This window comes from Halichoerus grypus, chromosome 3, assembly GCF_964656455.1.
Source record: "Halichoerus grypus chromosome 3, mHalGry1.hap1.1, whole genome shotgun sequence".
Taxonomy (NCBI): domain Eukaryota; kingdom Metazoa; phylum Chordata; class Mammalia; order Carnivora; family Phocidae; genus Halichoerus; species Halichoerus grypus.
In genome coordinates, this window is record NC_135714.1 from 56,907,335 (window position 1) to 56,923,933 (window position 16,599).

Consider the following 16,599-nt stretch of genomic DNA (forward strand, 5'->3'; position numbering starts at 1 on the left):
AGAGGCCAGGTCTTCAAGGTCTGGCTTTACCTCTCATTTATAATTGGCTATCTATCTCTTCTTTCTTCTTTCAGCCTAGGGTAATCTATCCTACACTTGAATGTGGTGGTAACTTAGGTTCTACTTCTCCAACCCCAAGTTTTTGCCTAAATCTTAATGTCTTCTTTATTCCACTGAGAGTCTAGGCTTTTGACAAAATTCAGAAGGATGCGAACACTCTATCAACTCTGATGTATCCATTCAAAAGCAGTAGATGAAGAGCCTAATAAGAGAATGGGTAAAAGCACAAGGTTGGAAAAGAAAAAAATTGGTGGAAACACATTGCCACTCCATACATTTTGTTTCTAAACTACAAATTCCAGTATTGCTATATCTCTTCTATTCTTCCTTGACTTTTGTTTCCCACAGATGGTCTTCCCCGTTGCTGCCAGTTACATCTTCATTCTTATACTCGTAAAGCCTTTTGTGTTTTGCCGTGGTTTCCTGCAAAGGTTCTTGGCATTCAAGGTCTCGGTAATATGGTCCAATTACCCATGCCATCTTCTTTCCTATTGGTTGTCCTATGTAAACTATACAGTATTACACAAAATGCTTGATAATCTGAAAACTAGCCCTGCGCATTCCTGACCCTTTGTTTTTGCTTTTACACTTTCTTTCTCCTGGTGTTAGTTTGACAGTTATTCTTTTGACCATACTCTCTCTTTTCTCTCTGGTAGTTTCTAGGATTTTATAATTGAAGTACTCATTTCACTATGTATCAGAGAATTATTTTTGTCTGGTCGTAAATGAAACCTCTAAATCTGAGGACTCTCTTGAAGTTTCTAAACAGCCCCAATAAGTGGCTGACCTCCATCTCGCATGGGTTTTGAACAAGTTGCTCGAAGTAACAATTGAGCGCAAAATGTTATCTTTATTATATAAAAAGGCCAGGGTAGAAGTTAATTAATTTTATATTAGCCTAGTGTGTATGCTAATTATTGAACTCCAGAACTGGCCACATTTTTCCTTTTAGGCCCAGACAAGTGGACCTCGCCAGATGAAGAGTCCCTCCTGATAGCAAAGAACAGAGTTGCTGGCCTGAACATGCCTAGCGATTTTCCTCAAATACACTCAGTAGATAAATCACTGTACTTTGAGGTGGTGTGAATAGAGGGACAGAAAGAGGACAGAGAGAGGGAAAACCATTCCTACTCTGTGATCTCCTCCAAAAAAAAAAAAGAAAAAAAGGCTCCTGTGCTCTTGTGTCTCTTCACCTCCAGAAAAATCTCAATCTATCAAATGTTTTTTTTTTTCATATATCTCTTCCTTCTATTTTCTACTTCTGGGATGTCAGATGTATATTGGAGCCTCTCAATTCCTTCTACATATGTCTCAATTTGTATACTATTCTCTTACCTCTTTGCAATGCATTTAGGTAAATTCCCAATACTGTTTGCCCATACATTTTCTTACTTATTACCTGTTGAATAAAGATTATCCCATTATGGCAAACACTTATGAATAAATGTATCATCTTCCTTATGAATACAAATTGTATTTTTTGATTAAGCAGAAGGAAGCATGTGTCCACCTCCAGAGAGAGACTCATTTTCACGTCCTTTTTTATAGCTTGTGAGGATATTGAATTCTGGCCAATATAATGTAAGCAGAAGTCTGTTGGGGGCTTTGGGGAGATTTGTATTTATTAGTGAGTTGTTGGACCTAATTTCATTGATTACTGATCCAATTTTAAGAAACAACTACCTTTACACTTTTTAATGTGAAAACAAACCTGCTTTCTTTATTGGTCAATAACCTTTTAACTTCTGTGAATTGTCTTTTAATATTCTTTGTCAAATTTTCTTTAAAAATTATTTTTTGTCCTATTGATAAGCAGATACTCTATATGCACTTGGGATACCAATTCTTTGTTAGTTTTATGCATTGCAGCTAATCTCCCATTCTGCAGCTTGTGTTTCTGTTTTCATTTTTTTTTTTTAATTTATTTATTTTAGAGAGAGTGAGTGTGCGTGCGAATGGGGAGAGGGGCAGAGGGAGAGAATCTCAAGCAGGCTCCCTGCTGAGTGCAGAGCCCCACACGGGGCTTGATCTCAGGACCCTGAGATCATGACCAGAGCTGAAATCCAGAGTCGGCCACTTAACTGACTGAGCCACCCAGGCGCCCCATACATTTTCTATATAGTATTCTTTTTTCCAGAAATTTCACATTTGGTGCAGTTAAATATGTCAGTATTTTCCTTTTTGATTAGGCCTTTTGTGACTTCTCTAAGAATACCTTATTATTCTGATGATGGACATAAAAATATTCTATAGTTTTTCCCTCAGTTTAAAAGTTTTGCTTTTCTTTGGTTACTAGGCCATATAAGATGAATATTTGTGTTTGGTGTGAAGTAAGATTTATTTCTGGGCTCTGTTCCATTCTAATGATCATTTTGTCCATCTCCACAAGAATATTGCTTTAATTACTATAGATTAATTGTCAGTGTTGATCATCTTCAAAAAACTTTTTTCTACTGGACCTTTAATGTTTCCATATGAATTTTTAAGTTCATCTGTTATAAATTCATGTAAAGTTTTGTTGATCTTTTTATTGACATTTCATTGATTTCAGAGGTTGATTTGGAAAGAAGTTTTACAATATTGAGTCTTTTAATCTATGAGCATAGTATAGCTCTCCATTTCTTAAGATTTTTTTTGTTCTATAATTTTGGTAATTTTTTTTGGATGTTTCAAACATTCTTCTGTGATTTTATTCTACTTAGTTGATTTTATTCCAACATAACCATACCTTATTGCTATTGATGATGGATACTTTTTATATTACATTTCAAATATGTGTTACTTTTACATAAGTTTCCTATGTTGATCTTGTGTTCAGAGCTCTTAACAGATTCTCTTATTCTAATATTTAGTCCCTTGAGTATCTTTGATTTTTTTTTGTAGACAATTGTACAAATTAATTTAAGTTCTGCTACATTCTAAGATTATATTAAATTAAAGGATGTATTGTAATAAGGAGCTTGGAGGGAGACAGTGTAGGGCTGTTATAGTGGCTCAGTGGTTTCATTGAAGACCAGACTTCTAACTTCATGTCACTCATTGTCACAGCATTGCTTTCATCCTCATTATTACAAGATGGTCACTGTACCGTGAGGCATAAAGTCAGCATTTGGGTCAGTAAGAAGAGAGAAAGCTAAAACTACAACAATCTAGCTTGGGCCTCTAGGACCCCGACCCTTCTTCAGCCTGGAGGGACCGCACTTAAGCATAGTTCTCTGTAAGACCTTGCCTTTCCCACTCTGTACTAGGAAACAGTTTCTTGCCCTGTTGCAGGCAACTCCCTTTCCCAGGCAACACCAAATAACAGTTGCATTCAAGTCCCGTTTACCTGGTGTCCAAATCGTTCAATTATCCTTCAGAGGTTAGGGCTGCTCTTACATTTAGCCTTTGCCCTATGGAAAAGGAGATCTAAGAAGAAGATAGACTCAGTACAAATACAAAAAGTAAAAATGTTAGCTCTTTATTCCTTCCTCTCTACTAATGCATGCCTTTAAAATTTTCCTTTTCCCCAGTAGAGCTTACTCCTTAATTCAACTACAAATATATGACATTGTGGAGTATTTCCCAAATTCTGTTGTAAAGAGACAATGACCATGATGGGATATGTGTTACCTAACACTTTCTAATTCTCATAGCTCTTATTTGCCTTTTTTCGGAGGTGGGGGTGGAGGTCAGACATTCAGTGAAATTAAGAGTGGACATCATAATTTTTCCTGATCTTAGACAAAATGACTCCAACAGTTTTCTATTGAATATAATATTTTTCCGAATGTTCTCAGTATAAATCTTTAATAAACGAAGTTTCCTTCTTTTCCTCGTTTCTTATAAGTTTTTTCTTTTGCATAATAAGTATTAAACTGAATGAAATGTTTTTTACATTGATTGAGAAAATATGATTTTCCTATTAGGCTATTTAAAGTCCTGAAGTGCAGGGCACGTACTGAATGGAGCACTGGGTGTTATACGCAAACAATGAATCATGGAACACTACATCAAAAACTAATGATGTAATGTATGGTGATTAACGTAACATAATAAAAAAAAAAGAATATTAAAAAAAATAAAGTCCTGAATTGCAATGATCGCTTTTTTTCTTCCTAATCTGAACCATTCTTTGTTTCTAGGGATAATGCTATTGATAATGAAAATTATTTCTAAGATACTGCCACATTATATAGAGAGTATTTTATTTAGAACATTTGCATCTATATATATGTATGAAACAGGCCTATAATTTTTTTCTTAAATTGTTCTGATTTTAGAATCAAGAGTACACAAGCCTCATTAAATGAACTGAGCACCATTCATTTTTCTATTTTCTGAAACAGTTTGTAAAGGATAAAAATTAACTTCTGTTATAGCAAATGACATATTTTCTGAGTCACATTTCTCAAATACACTTACATTTTAAAGTAAATAACAGTTTGAATTACAGTAACTGTCTAGTTATTGACTGGAGTCGTATCTATCAATATTGTTAAACTCGCCTATTCCAACATTTTTTCTGTAAAAATTTTTTTGGTTTTCTCTGTTATAGCATCTGTAAATTATGACATTTTATTTCTTGAATTATTTTTATGCTCTTTAATTCCTTTTTCTAATCTTACTAAATTGGCTAGGATCTCCGGTACAGTGATAGAATTAAAACTTAGGTCCTTGTTACTGATTTTTACCATTGGCTGCAGTGTTTATGGCAGCTTTTGGTGGACACCCTTGATCATGTTAAGAGAGCTTTCTTACCCACATTTATAAAGACTTTTTCTTACTAATGTTGAATTTTATTAAATGGGTTTTGCAAGTTTTAACATGATTATGACTTTTCTACTTCTATATGTTAACCCAAATTTGTATTCCTTACAAAAATACAAATTGGTATGATACATTATCTCTTTTAAATGTTGCTGGCTTCAGCTTTTTAATATTTTATTTAGATAGTTATGTCTGTGAGTGACATTGGCCTGTAGTTTTATTATCTTGTACCACTTATATTACCATTTATGGTTATAGTAGTATATATTAGAGTTGAATAATCTTTTTTTTTTTGTATTCCCTAAAAGAGTGTTAAATTTGGAGTTAGGAGTTTCTTGATTTTTTAGTAAAATTTGTCTGTAAAACAGTTTGGGTTGATATTTTCTTAATTACTAATAATTTCAGTTTTAAGGCATTTTCCTATAAGAAGCTATATTCTGTTGAACTTTTCAAAGTTATTGATTATTATTTACATATCCTTTTACAAAATTTTTTGTTAGATAATACATGTTTGAATTTTCAAAGTGGGATCACAGGGTACACATTGTTGCATATTGCTTTTTTCACACATTATGTGTATAAGACTCATCCATGTTGATGTAGTGCAGATTAGTTTCTATATATAATGCTTTCCTTATGTTTCAAAGCAAAATCTTTCCTAATTTCCATTAGGATTTCTCTTTTGACCATGCATTCTTAGAAGTTTATTTCCTCAAACATGTGGCTGTTGTCTAGTTATATTTGTATTACTGAATTTTAGCAAAATTGCATTATGGTCAGAAAGCATGCATTGAATGATTTTGTCCTTTTAAATTTGTTTCTTTGTGTCCTATTTAAGGTCAATTTTTATAAACAGTTCCTTTTATGGTTGAAAGGAATGTATATACTGCAGTTATTGATGCAATGATTTACATATATTGTCAATTCATAACATTATATTATGATTCAACATAATATGATTAATTCATAACATATATGTTAATTCATCATATTTTAAAAATCTTTTAGGCCTATTCTGTCAATAACTGAAAGTGGTTTATTAAAATATCTCCAATTTAATTATAGATTTATCTATTTCTCCCTGCTTTTTGTCAATATTTATTTTTTATTTTTGTCAGTTTTCATAACTATTTTCATCATTATTTAGAAGAAATTTGATTAGGTGCATACAAATTTAAAATAGTTAAATCTTCCTGGTCCATAGGACTATTTATCTTTAAAAATAAATATCATTATGAACTCACTAATTCTAGCATATCTGATTTGCTGCAATCTACTGCACTTTTATTCTTTTTTCTCCTAGTTGATCTTGGTGAAAATGTTTTTCCCTTGCTCAGCATTTTATCTCACCTAGATGTGGAAGATCTATTTCCTTTTTAAAGTAAATTTTATGTTGAAAAATAACTTATGCATATAAAAGTCTCCAAATTATAAGTGCACAATTCGACAGCTTCTCAGAAGGGTAAGCTCACCTGGGTAACTAGTATCCAGATCCAGAAAGAGAATTTTAGCAGCATCCCAGAAGCTCCATCATATCCTCCTACATTCAGTAGCTCTCCAAGAGCAACCTGTCCTGACTTCTAACACTGCAGGTTACTCTTTCTTTTCCCAGTTTAATTGCTCTGTGCATTTGTGCATTTATTAGCTAATATTAATGCAGCAAAGAGGGAACAAAAGCTCACAAACACAGTTTCACAAGACACATTGCAGGGAAAAAAGTGACTTAAGGATCAACAGTATCCTAGGGTCTTGGTGGATGCATTCCGGGGGTGGTGAGCCTCTAATTCCTGGCAGAAGGGGTCTCATTCCTGGAGGGGAGATGCCTATTAGCATCCCTCCAGCAGGGGGGGCCCCAATTGGTGGGCCCATAGGTGGTCTCATACAGGATGGAGGAGCCATAATGCCTAGAGGTGGTGGTGTTTGGCCCGCAGGAGTGGGTGGGGTCCCTTGTCCTGGTGGGAATTGAGTTGGGGTTCCAGCAATGCTAATAGTAGCAGCAACTGCATCGGCTGCTAGCGTGCCTCTTCCCTGTGGAGTCATTAGCTGTTGGGATGACCCCCCAGCCCCTCAGACAGGTCCTGCTAATCCAGCAGGAGCCTGGGGAATTGGACCGCTAGCTGGCCCTCCTCTACCAGCTGCCCTGCCAACCCCAGGGCCTCCTGCAGCTCCAGCAAGTGGTACCTGAGCAATGGCAGTCTTTACACAGTCACGGACAACAAGTTCTTCCCACATAGCAACACCAGACCCAAAACCCACTTTTCTTCATGCTCTGGCTGCTTCACATTCTTTGGCTTGATCTTCCTGAATTCATCACAGTCACAGGGGATCAAGTTCATAGGCTTGTCAAAAACCTTAAAGGTGCCAGTGCAGATTCAGCCATCTTGCAGGTACATCTCATTCTGTGGTCAGTGTGCTGGGGCATCTTGCTGCTCTTTCCCACAGTCATGGTGGTGGTTTCACCAAATGCAATGTCCGGTTTCAGGATCCTTAAAACTGAAGGGGAGGCTGCAGATAAAGGTATGGCACAGGTTCTCCTATAAACAATGCAAGCTTGGGGCAGAAGCTTCAAACAATAGATGGAGCCTGGTTTTTCACTTGGAAATCAGCTAACACTGTTCCAATACTGCTTTAACCATCTCTTGGTGTCTCAGCTAAGAATGCCTGGCTCTGTTCTGCCTGGAAACCCAGCACAGGTACTTGCTCCTGCTGAGATCGCCTTGCATACAGCTGACACTCTCGGCTGCTGTGAGGCTGTCCTTCTGTGTTGGACTTGATCTTCCCCCTCTGGTACATGCTGTGCCGTTCTGTGGTCTGTCTCAGGTGTAAGCAGTCCCTGGCCTGCTCCATCGTGCCCCGCAGAACAGACCGTCAGGCATCTCCGGGGACCGCTCCACTCTGCCACCATAGGTTACTTTCGGCTCCAACTGTTTAGGGCAGCGAACTCTGGCTAATCACACAACTTGGATTCCAGCTCCCTGTTAGTGCCAAGGAAGGAGGCTAGCCCATACCTAGCCATGAACGTTGACACGGTAAATCCTGCAGCTTGCTTCTGTCACATTCAGCAGGAACGGCTGGTGTGGGACCGCAGCCGCTGATCACACCCAGGATGGGCTGGTTATCCTTCCAAAGGCAAATGTGGGGGTGTCAGGAGGAGCAGCTGGATCCACATTCTCTCACACTGTACAGATACGATATCACAACCTGCGATAACATCAGCGGGATGATTAGGGCTTTTTAAAGAGCTCTCTGGAAGCCCCATGGCCCAGCCGTCGGGCTACCCCTGGTGGAGGCCGATGACCGGTCCTGCCGGGTGGCCCTGCGCTGCCAGTCTTGTGACAGGCAGTGGAGGCCATGCAAGCCTGCTGCTGATCCTGACTTGCAGAGTTTTTCCCCCAGTGCATGCCCGTCCAGCAAGCCTTGTGTACCTGCCATCTGGTCATTTGTCCTTGTTTGTCGACACTACTAATTTATTGCTTCTTGATTAATTATCAAAAATGTAAAATGAACTATCTTGCTAGGATATTGATTAGTAAATTCCTCTTTACAGCGCACAATAAGGCTAAATAATCATGGCCTGGCATTACCGGCCCTGTGGTGATTTAGGCCTCTGGCAGAGGTACTCATGGAAGCAGCAAGTGGTTTGGCTCCGTCCCTAAAAGGTGAATTGCATATTGTCTGCCTGTCTAGCTGCTGTCAGTATCCTAGGGATCTGGCGAGACTTTTCACCCTTTTTAAAAAAAATTACAGATTTATTTATTTATTTACTTATTTGAGAGGGCACAAGCAGGGAGGAGAGGGAGAAAGAGAAGCAGACGCCCCACTAAGCAGGGAGCCCAATGTGGGACTCAGTCCCAGGACCCCAGGATCATGACCTGAGCCAAAGGCAGACACTTAACTGACTGGGCCACCCAGGCGCCCCAAGACTTTTCACCCTTTAACGTATTATGGTCTCACTTCTGGCTTCCTGTGTCTATTCCACCATTTCTTGCTGTGCTGTTTTGGTTCCTTTCACCTTCCAGAAGCCAAATTCTTTACTTTCTGCTTCTGTACTAACACTCTAGTAAAGCCACAATTTAGTTCCTGCTAGGCTATGTTACTATGTTTTCTTTTTTATCTCATTTATTCAACATTTTCATCAGTTTGTAACAGAGGTAGTGTTAATATTCCATGTTGACCTCTCTGTGAATTTCAGGCATACTTATTTTAAAGTCTCTTTTCTATTATTTGACTTTTGCAAGCTGCAATTATTTATATTGTTGCCCTATTAGATTTCCTTATGTGATTTGGAATTTTACTTAGGTCTTTAGTGGGAGGTTGGCCTCTTATCTTTTTTACTTTGTTTTTGTTCACCCTTCTCTGTCCTCACCAGTCTTCTGAGGCCATGGTCTAGGACAGGCTTTTTATCAGTGGTCCAAGACTTCCATCCTGCCTAAGATAGACACAGATGCTTACATATAGAAATACTGGCTCTTCAATATTACAAGAAAAATAGATTCTGAAAAATATTTTATAAGATATGATTACTATCTAGAGAAGCAAATAGAGATAACAAGAAAACCATTCAAGTTAAGGTAGTCATTTGTTAAATACCTAAACAAAAATCCATGCTATCCTCTATATATCCATTCATCATTTTGAAAACACATAGAAAAATAAACCCATAGTAAACATGGGATTTGACCTTGGAGTTATTGAGGAATTTTAACACGTTTTTGGAAGGTGCCAAACAGATGAAAACTTATTTTACAAATGAAATAAACTGAGCTGAGGAAGCCAGAGATATGAATACATACAGAAGTATTGCACTCAAATTTGGATTCAAGGGGTTCCTAGGTGGCTCAGTCAGTTGAGCCTCAGACTCTTGATTTTAGCTCAGGTCATGATCTTGGGTTCTGAGATCGAGCCCCGCGTAGGGCTCCCTGCTTAGTGTGGAGCCTGTTTGAGATTCTCTCTCCCTCTCCCCTTCCCCCTTTGCTCACATCTTTTTTTTTTTTAATTTTAGTATACACCTAAGGCTGAATTTTGCTTTTAGATGGTACATTATTATATTAAGTATGTAGCTTCTATTTCCACTTATCCAAGGTAGTTTTATTTTGTTTCAATTTTTTATTTAAATTTTAGTAAGTTAACATATAGTGTAATTCTACTCCTGGTTTCAGGAGTAGAAATGAGTGAATTTTAAAGATGTGGATGTTGAATATTGCCGAACATCCATTTGTTTAAAAATTTTTATCAGATCTATTGAGATGGTGTTGTGTGGATAAATTTTCTCTTTTAAATATATTTGACTTCTATTTATGTGCATATATTTCCTAATTTTGAACTCTTTTCATTCCTTGAGTCAACACAATTTGTAATAGTTTCAATATACTGTTTTTATACTATTTTGAAATAATTTCACACACACAAATGGTGCAAGAATAACACACAGAATGCCTATATATCTTTCATCCAAACTCTACAATTGTTAATATTTTTCTTAAAATTTATTTTTTAAAATTCCGGTATAATTAATGTAGTGTTATACTAGTTTCAAGTGTACAATATAGTGATTCAGTTTTATACCTCACTCAGTGCTCATCACAATAAGTGTACTCTTAATCCCCTTCACCTATTTTACACCCCACCAGTAACCACCAGTTTGGTCCCTATATTTAAGAGTTTATTTTTTTGTTTCCTTTTTTTCTCTGTTCATTTGTTTATTTCTTAAATGCCACGTATGAGTGCAATCATACAGTATTTGTCTATGACTCACTTATTTCACTTAGCATTATCCCTTCAGATCCACCCACGTTGTTGCAAATGGCAAGATTTCATTCCTTTTTATGGCTGAGTAATATTCCATTGTGTATGTATACCACATCTTTATCCATTCATCTATGGATGGACACTTGGGTTGCTTTGTATCTCGGCTATTGAAAATAATGCTGCGAAAAACATCAGGGTGCATGTATCCCTTTGAATTAGTGTTTTCATTTTCTTTGGGTAAATACTCAGTAGTCGAATTACTGGAACATATGGCAGTTCTATTTTTAATTTCTTTGAGGAACCTTCATACTGTTTTCCTCTGTGACTGAACCATTTTGCTTTCCCACCAACAGTGCATGAGGGTTTCTTTTCTCCACATCCTCAACACTTGTTTCTTGTGTTTTTGATTTTAGCCATTCTGACAGGTGGCTAAATGAGGTAATATCTCATGGTTTTGACTGGCATTTCCCTGCTGATGAGTGATGTTGAGCATGTTTTCATCTGTCTGTTCGCTCTCTGTATGTCTTTGGAGAAATGTCCATTTCTTCTGCCCATTTTTAAACTGGGTTATTTGTTTTTTGGTGTTGAATTGTATAAGTTCTTTGTGTATCTTGGATATGAAACCCTTATTAGATATGTCATTTGCAAATATCTTCTCCCATTCAGTAGGTTGTCTTTTACTTTTGTTGATGGTTTCCTTTGCTGTGCAGAAGACTTTTATTGTAATGTAGTCTCAATAGTTTATTTTTGCTTTTGTTTTCCTTGCCACAGGAGACCTTTCTAGAAAAATGTTGCTATGGCCAATGTCAGAGAAATTACTGTGTGTGCTCTCTTCTAGAATTTTTATGGTTTCATGTCTCACATTTAGGTCTTTTATCCAAGTTAATTTTTGTGTATGGTGTAAGAAAGTGGTCCAGTTTCATTTTTTCACATGTAGCTGTCCAGTTTTCCTGAAACCACTTGTTGAAGAGACTTTTTCCCATTGCGTATTCTTTCCTCCTTTGTCAAAGATTAATTGATCATAATGTCATGGGCTTATTTCTGGGGTCTCTATTCTGATCCATTGATCTATGAGTCTATTTTTGTGCCAGTAACATACTGTTTTGATTACTACAGCTTTGTAATATAACTTGAACTAGAATTGTGATGCCCCCAGTTTTGTTTTTCTTTTCAAGATTGCTTAGCTATTTGGAGTCTTTTGTGGTTTCATACAAATTTTAGTATTCTTTGTTCTAGTTCTGTGAAAAATGTTGTTGGTATTCTGATAGGGGTTGCATTAAATCTGTAGATTGCTTTGGGTAGTATGGACATTTTAACAATATTCTTCCAGTCCATGAGCATGTAATATCTTTCCATTTGTTTGTATCTTCAATTTCTTTCTTCAGTATTTTATAGTTTTCAGAGTATAGGTCTTTCACCACCTTAGTTAAGTTTGATCCTAGGTATTTTATTATTTTTGGTACAATTGTAAAGGGCTTGTTTTCTTAACTTCTCTTTCCACTGCTTCATTATCGGTGTACAGAAATGCAACAGATTTCTGTATATTGACTATGTATCCTGTGACCTAACTGAATTCATTTATTCTAGTTTTTTTGGTGAAGTCTTTAAGGTTTTCTATATAAATAGTATCATGTCATCTGCAAATGGTGACAGTTTTACTTGTTTTACCAATTTAGATGCCTTTTATTTCTTGTCTGATTGCTGTGGCTAGGATTTAGAGTACTATATTGAATAAAAGTGGTGAGAGTGGACATCCTTCTCCTATTCCTGATCTTAGGGGAAAACCTCGCTGTTTTTCCCATTGGAGTATGATGTTAGCTGTGGGTTCTTCATAAATGACCTTTATTATGTTGAGGTATATTTCCTCTAAACCTACTTTGTTGAGGGTTTTATCCTGAATGGATATTGTAGTTTGCAAGTGGTTTTTCTGCATATATTGAAATGATCATATGGTTTCTTTTATTAATGTGGTGTATCACGTTGGTTGATTTGAGAATATTGAACCATGCTTGCATAAGTCCCTCTTGAATGTGATGAATGATTCTTTTAATGTATTGTTGCATTTGGTTTACTAGTATTTTGTTGAGGATTTTTGCATTTATGTTCATCAGAGATATTGGCTTGTAATTCTTTTTTTTTTTTTTGTAGTGTCTTTATCTGGTTTTGGTATTGGGGTAATGCTAGCTTCATGGAATGAATTTGGTTGCTTTCCTTCCTCTTCTCTTCTTTGGAATAGTTTGAGAAGAATAGGGACCAAATTTTCTTTAAATGTTTGGTAGAATTCACCTGTGAAGTTGTCTGGTCCTGCACTTTGTTTTTTGGGAGTTTTTGATCATTGATTCAATTTCATTGCTGGCAATCCATCTGTTCAAAAATTCTATTTCTTCCTGATTCAGTTTTGGGAAGTTATTGTTTCTAGGAATTTACCCATTTCTTCTAGGTTGTTCAAATTGCCGACATACAATTTTTCATCATATTCTCTTATAATCCTTTGTATTTCTGTGGCACAGTTGTTAACATTTACTCTGTTTACTTTATATCTTCCAATTATGATGGGAATTTCATCATTCTTTCTACATTTATAGTTGGTAGCCTACCATTTACTTGTTCAAATTTCATTATTCTTTCTACATTTATAGTTGGTAGTCTACCATTTACTTGTTCATTTATTTATTGATATCAGTATAAACTCATGGATTTTTACTTTATTCAATGCTTTTAATTCATTAGTATAATTATTTATTTCAGTGCTTAAATTGTTCCAGCTTTGGCCATTGTGAACCACTTGAAGCTAGAGGTGAGATAGGAAATCTAGAGGGAGATGGAGTTGGGTAAATGCCCTTCCCCTTTGGTGGAATGAGGCTCTGGACTTATCTCCTAAAGAGAAAGTCCTCATTATGGAGATGGATATGGACATATTTCAAAATGATTATTTTTCTTCTCGCCATGCCAGACACATAAGATTTTATTTGGCTATTTACTGTGAGACCCCAGAATGTTTTCATTCACATGCTAATGCACACTCAGCCTCTTACAAGCAATTTAAATTACTATTTAAGTGCTCCTCTCCAGTTATGGCTCCAGTGGCTTTTGTTCTAGATAATTCTATCTCACTTGCGACTCTGTATTTTCCTGTCTCTTTATATTCTGGGATAGCAGTCTGCCAAGCAACCTTGAGTCTATGATGGGTCCAAGAAAAGTTGTTCAGAGTTTTCTTGTTGTAAGGATGGGAGTGACAACTTTGGAGCTTTTGACATATCAGAGCTGAAACCTGAGTCTGTGAATTGATTTTCTTTTAAAATTTTATTGAAGACTTTTTATTTTGTTACAGTAGTTTTAGGTTGTTTTTTTTTTAAGATTTTATTTATTCATTTGAGACAGAGATACAGAGAGAGAGAGAGAGAGCATGAGCAGGGAGAGAGGCAGAGGGAGAAGCAGGCTCCCCGCTGAGCCAGGAGCCCGATGTGGGGCTCGATCCCAGGACCCTGGGATCGTGACCTGAGCCGAAGGCAGACACTTAACCATCTGAGCCACCCAGGCACCCCAGTAGTTTTAGGTTTACATCATAATTGAGAGGAAAAGACAGAGATTCCCCATATACCTCTGACCCCTAATGGGTGCTTACCCATTATTAACATCATTTACCAGAGTGGTGATTTGTTACCAATTGAACTGTATACCTAATATCCAGGCACTTTAATGTATTTAAATTATTTATCACAAAAACAACAAATACAATATATGAAGGGAATAAAAGAACAGGTGAATCAAATATGAGTATACTTCCTGTCTTTTGTTTTTCTTTTCCCTCCTAAATGTGAATGCATTTTTAGATATAAAAATAAACTTTTTATAAAAAAAATAAGCACACAGAGCACACAAACACTATAGTGCAGCTCCTTTTATTGTCTCCATTTTACAAATGAGTCAGTCCAGAGGACAGTCCTGTGCTCATCATGCTGGATATTGGGTCACAAAAAAAAGATGGTAGGAAAAAGGTAATTGCATGAAGTAATGCAAAACAATAACTACAATAACAGATCCTCCTGCTTTGTAAACTTGACTTTTTCTCATACGAGCTGAGCTTCCTTTACTTAATTTGAGTGTAAAGAAATAAATTTAAACTGAAACAGTCAGATTTGACAAAATACTAAAGCCTAAACAATTTTGAATAAGCTGATACTCTCACAACACTTAAAAATTATACACTCACATTGTTACCTATTTGTTTTGATCAAGTTAAAGAATGGAATCATAGGGGTTGATTAAATATAGTACAATTCAATATTAAACCCAAGAAACTTGTTGACTTTATGAACCTTGTAAAAACATACCACATTATCAATAGACTAATCAATTGATTATCTTAGCTAATTTTTAATATACAATGGCTCAAGCAATTCCAACAAATTACAAGGAAGAGAAAGAAATTGAATCATAGTAAACTGAGTTTTCTGTTTTTATCTATGTTAACAGGTCTAATCGTGGCTAAATGTAAGGACGGTTAAATATTAACTTCAGTTAAATTCAAAATGAATTTTACTTTATTGTAATGTCAGAAGGTTCTAATGTCAATTTAAAAAATAACCTACAATTGTTATTTATATAAATTCTCAAATCTCTTTTGTTGCATACTTTTTATTTGGATTCCTTCCATCCATATTTTATAATAGTAAGATTATCTCATATTAATATTATAATACAAGTTTATCTTTATTTTCACTTTTTGTGAACTTTCACCTAGAATTCAAGTATACTTCCTTTGCTTTTTCTAATTCCTTCACTTAGCAAATCTTATTGTCTGGAAATAACATCTGGATGTAAAGGAAAAGACGAAGTTTAATTTTTTACTACTTCTGTTAAGACAGTATTTGTTTTGAAACAAGGAATGAGAAGCAGATATCTTAAGTTATGATATTGGTTCCAAGAATCTACTGAGGGAAATGTTTGTTACATAATACATGCTTGTTTTTGTTTTCTTTTGACAGTATAGTAATTGAGGAAAAGACACTAGACAAGGGGTCAAAGGTTTTAGTTGGGTTACTAACTAGGTTTGTCAAATTATACAAATCATTGAAAATACTTTGGGACTTAGTTTATTCATTTATAATAATCTTACATTATTAGGGTTGGTTTTTGTTTGTTTTGAGAGCGAGAGAGAGAGCAGGAGCGGGGGCACAGGGAGAGGGAAAAGCAGACTCCCCTCCCCGCTGAGCAGGGAGCCAGATGTGGGGCTCAATCCCAGGACTCTGAGATCATGATCTGAGCTGAAGGCAGACGCTTAACTGACTGAGCCACCCAGGTGTCCTATTAGGGTTTTTATATAAAATATTGTCTAGCTATCAATTTCTGATGGGATGTTTCACAACCTCCTAGCTAAACACAAAGTCAAAACCAGAAAACCTCAAAACATTGAAAAATAAAAATAAGGTAGAGATATTAAGTTGGTGGTCTTTAGATATCCTTCCAAATCAATTTTTCTGTTATATGATGTTTAATGGTCTAACAACATTGCAATTTCTTAGGGCTGCATTTAACCTTATTGTGTGCCATTATGATCCTTTAAAAAATTTCAGCTGATATTTGGTTGACTTATAAATCAATTTGAATTGGGTCATTTTCTTCTTTTTTTTTAAATTAATTTAATTTTTTATTATCTTTATTTTTTTATTAAGATCTAATGTTTATTTGTTTCAGGGGTACAGGTCTGTGATTCTTCAGTCTTACACAATTCACAGCGCTCACCATAGCACATACCCTCCCCAATGTCCATCACCCAGCCACCCCATCCCTCCCACCCCCCTCCACTCCAGCAACTCTCAGCTTGTTTCCTGAGATTAAGAGTCTCTTACAGTTTGTCTCCCTCTCTGGTTTCGTCTTGCTTTTCTTAAAAACTTTGATACATACATTCTAAAAAAGGTGTATGTGTGTAATTTCAAGCATTTCTGTGAAATTTTAAGCTGTGGGTATTATTAGGTATTACATTAACAGCAGGGTTTATTCAAATAATTTTCAATAACAAAATGGTATCATCGTATGTTC

General features: G+C 36.0%; 2 pseudogenes; both read right to left on the reverse strand.

Annotated features, from left to right (window-relative positions):
- Window positions 1–6,550: 6,550 nt before the first annotated feature.
- Window positions 6,551–7,255, reverse strand: LOC118546167 (small nuclear ribonucleoprotein-associated protein N pseudogene; annotated as a pseudogene).
- Window positions 7,256–7,437: 182 nt separating this feature from the next.
- LOC118546168 (SNRPN upstream reading frame protein pseudogene) lies at window positions 7,438–7,656 on the reverse strand (annotated as a pseudogene).
- Window positions 7,657–16,599: the final 8,943 nt, after the last annotated feature.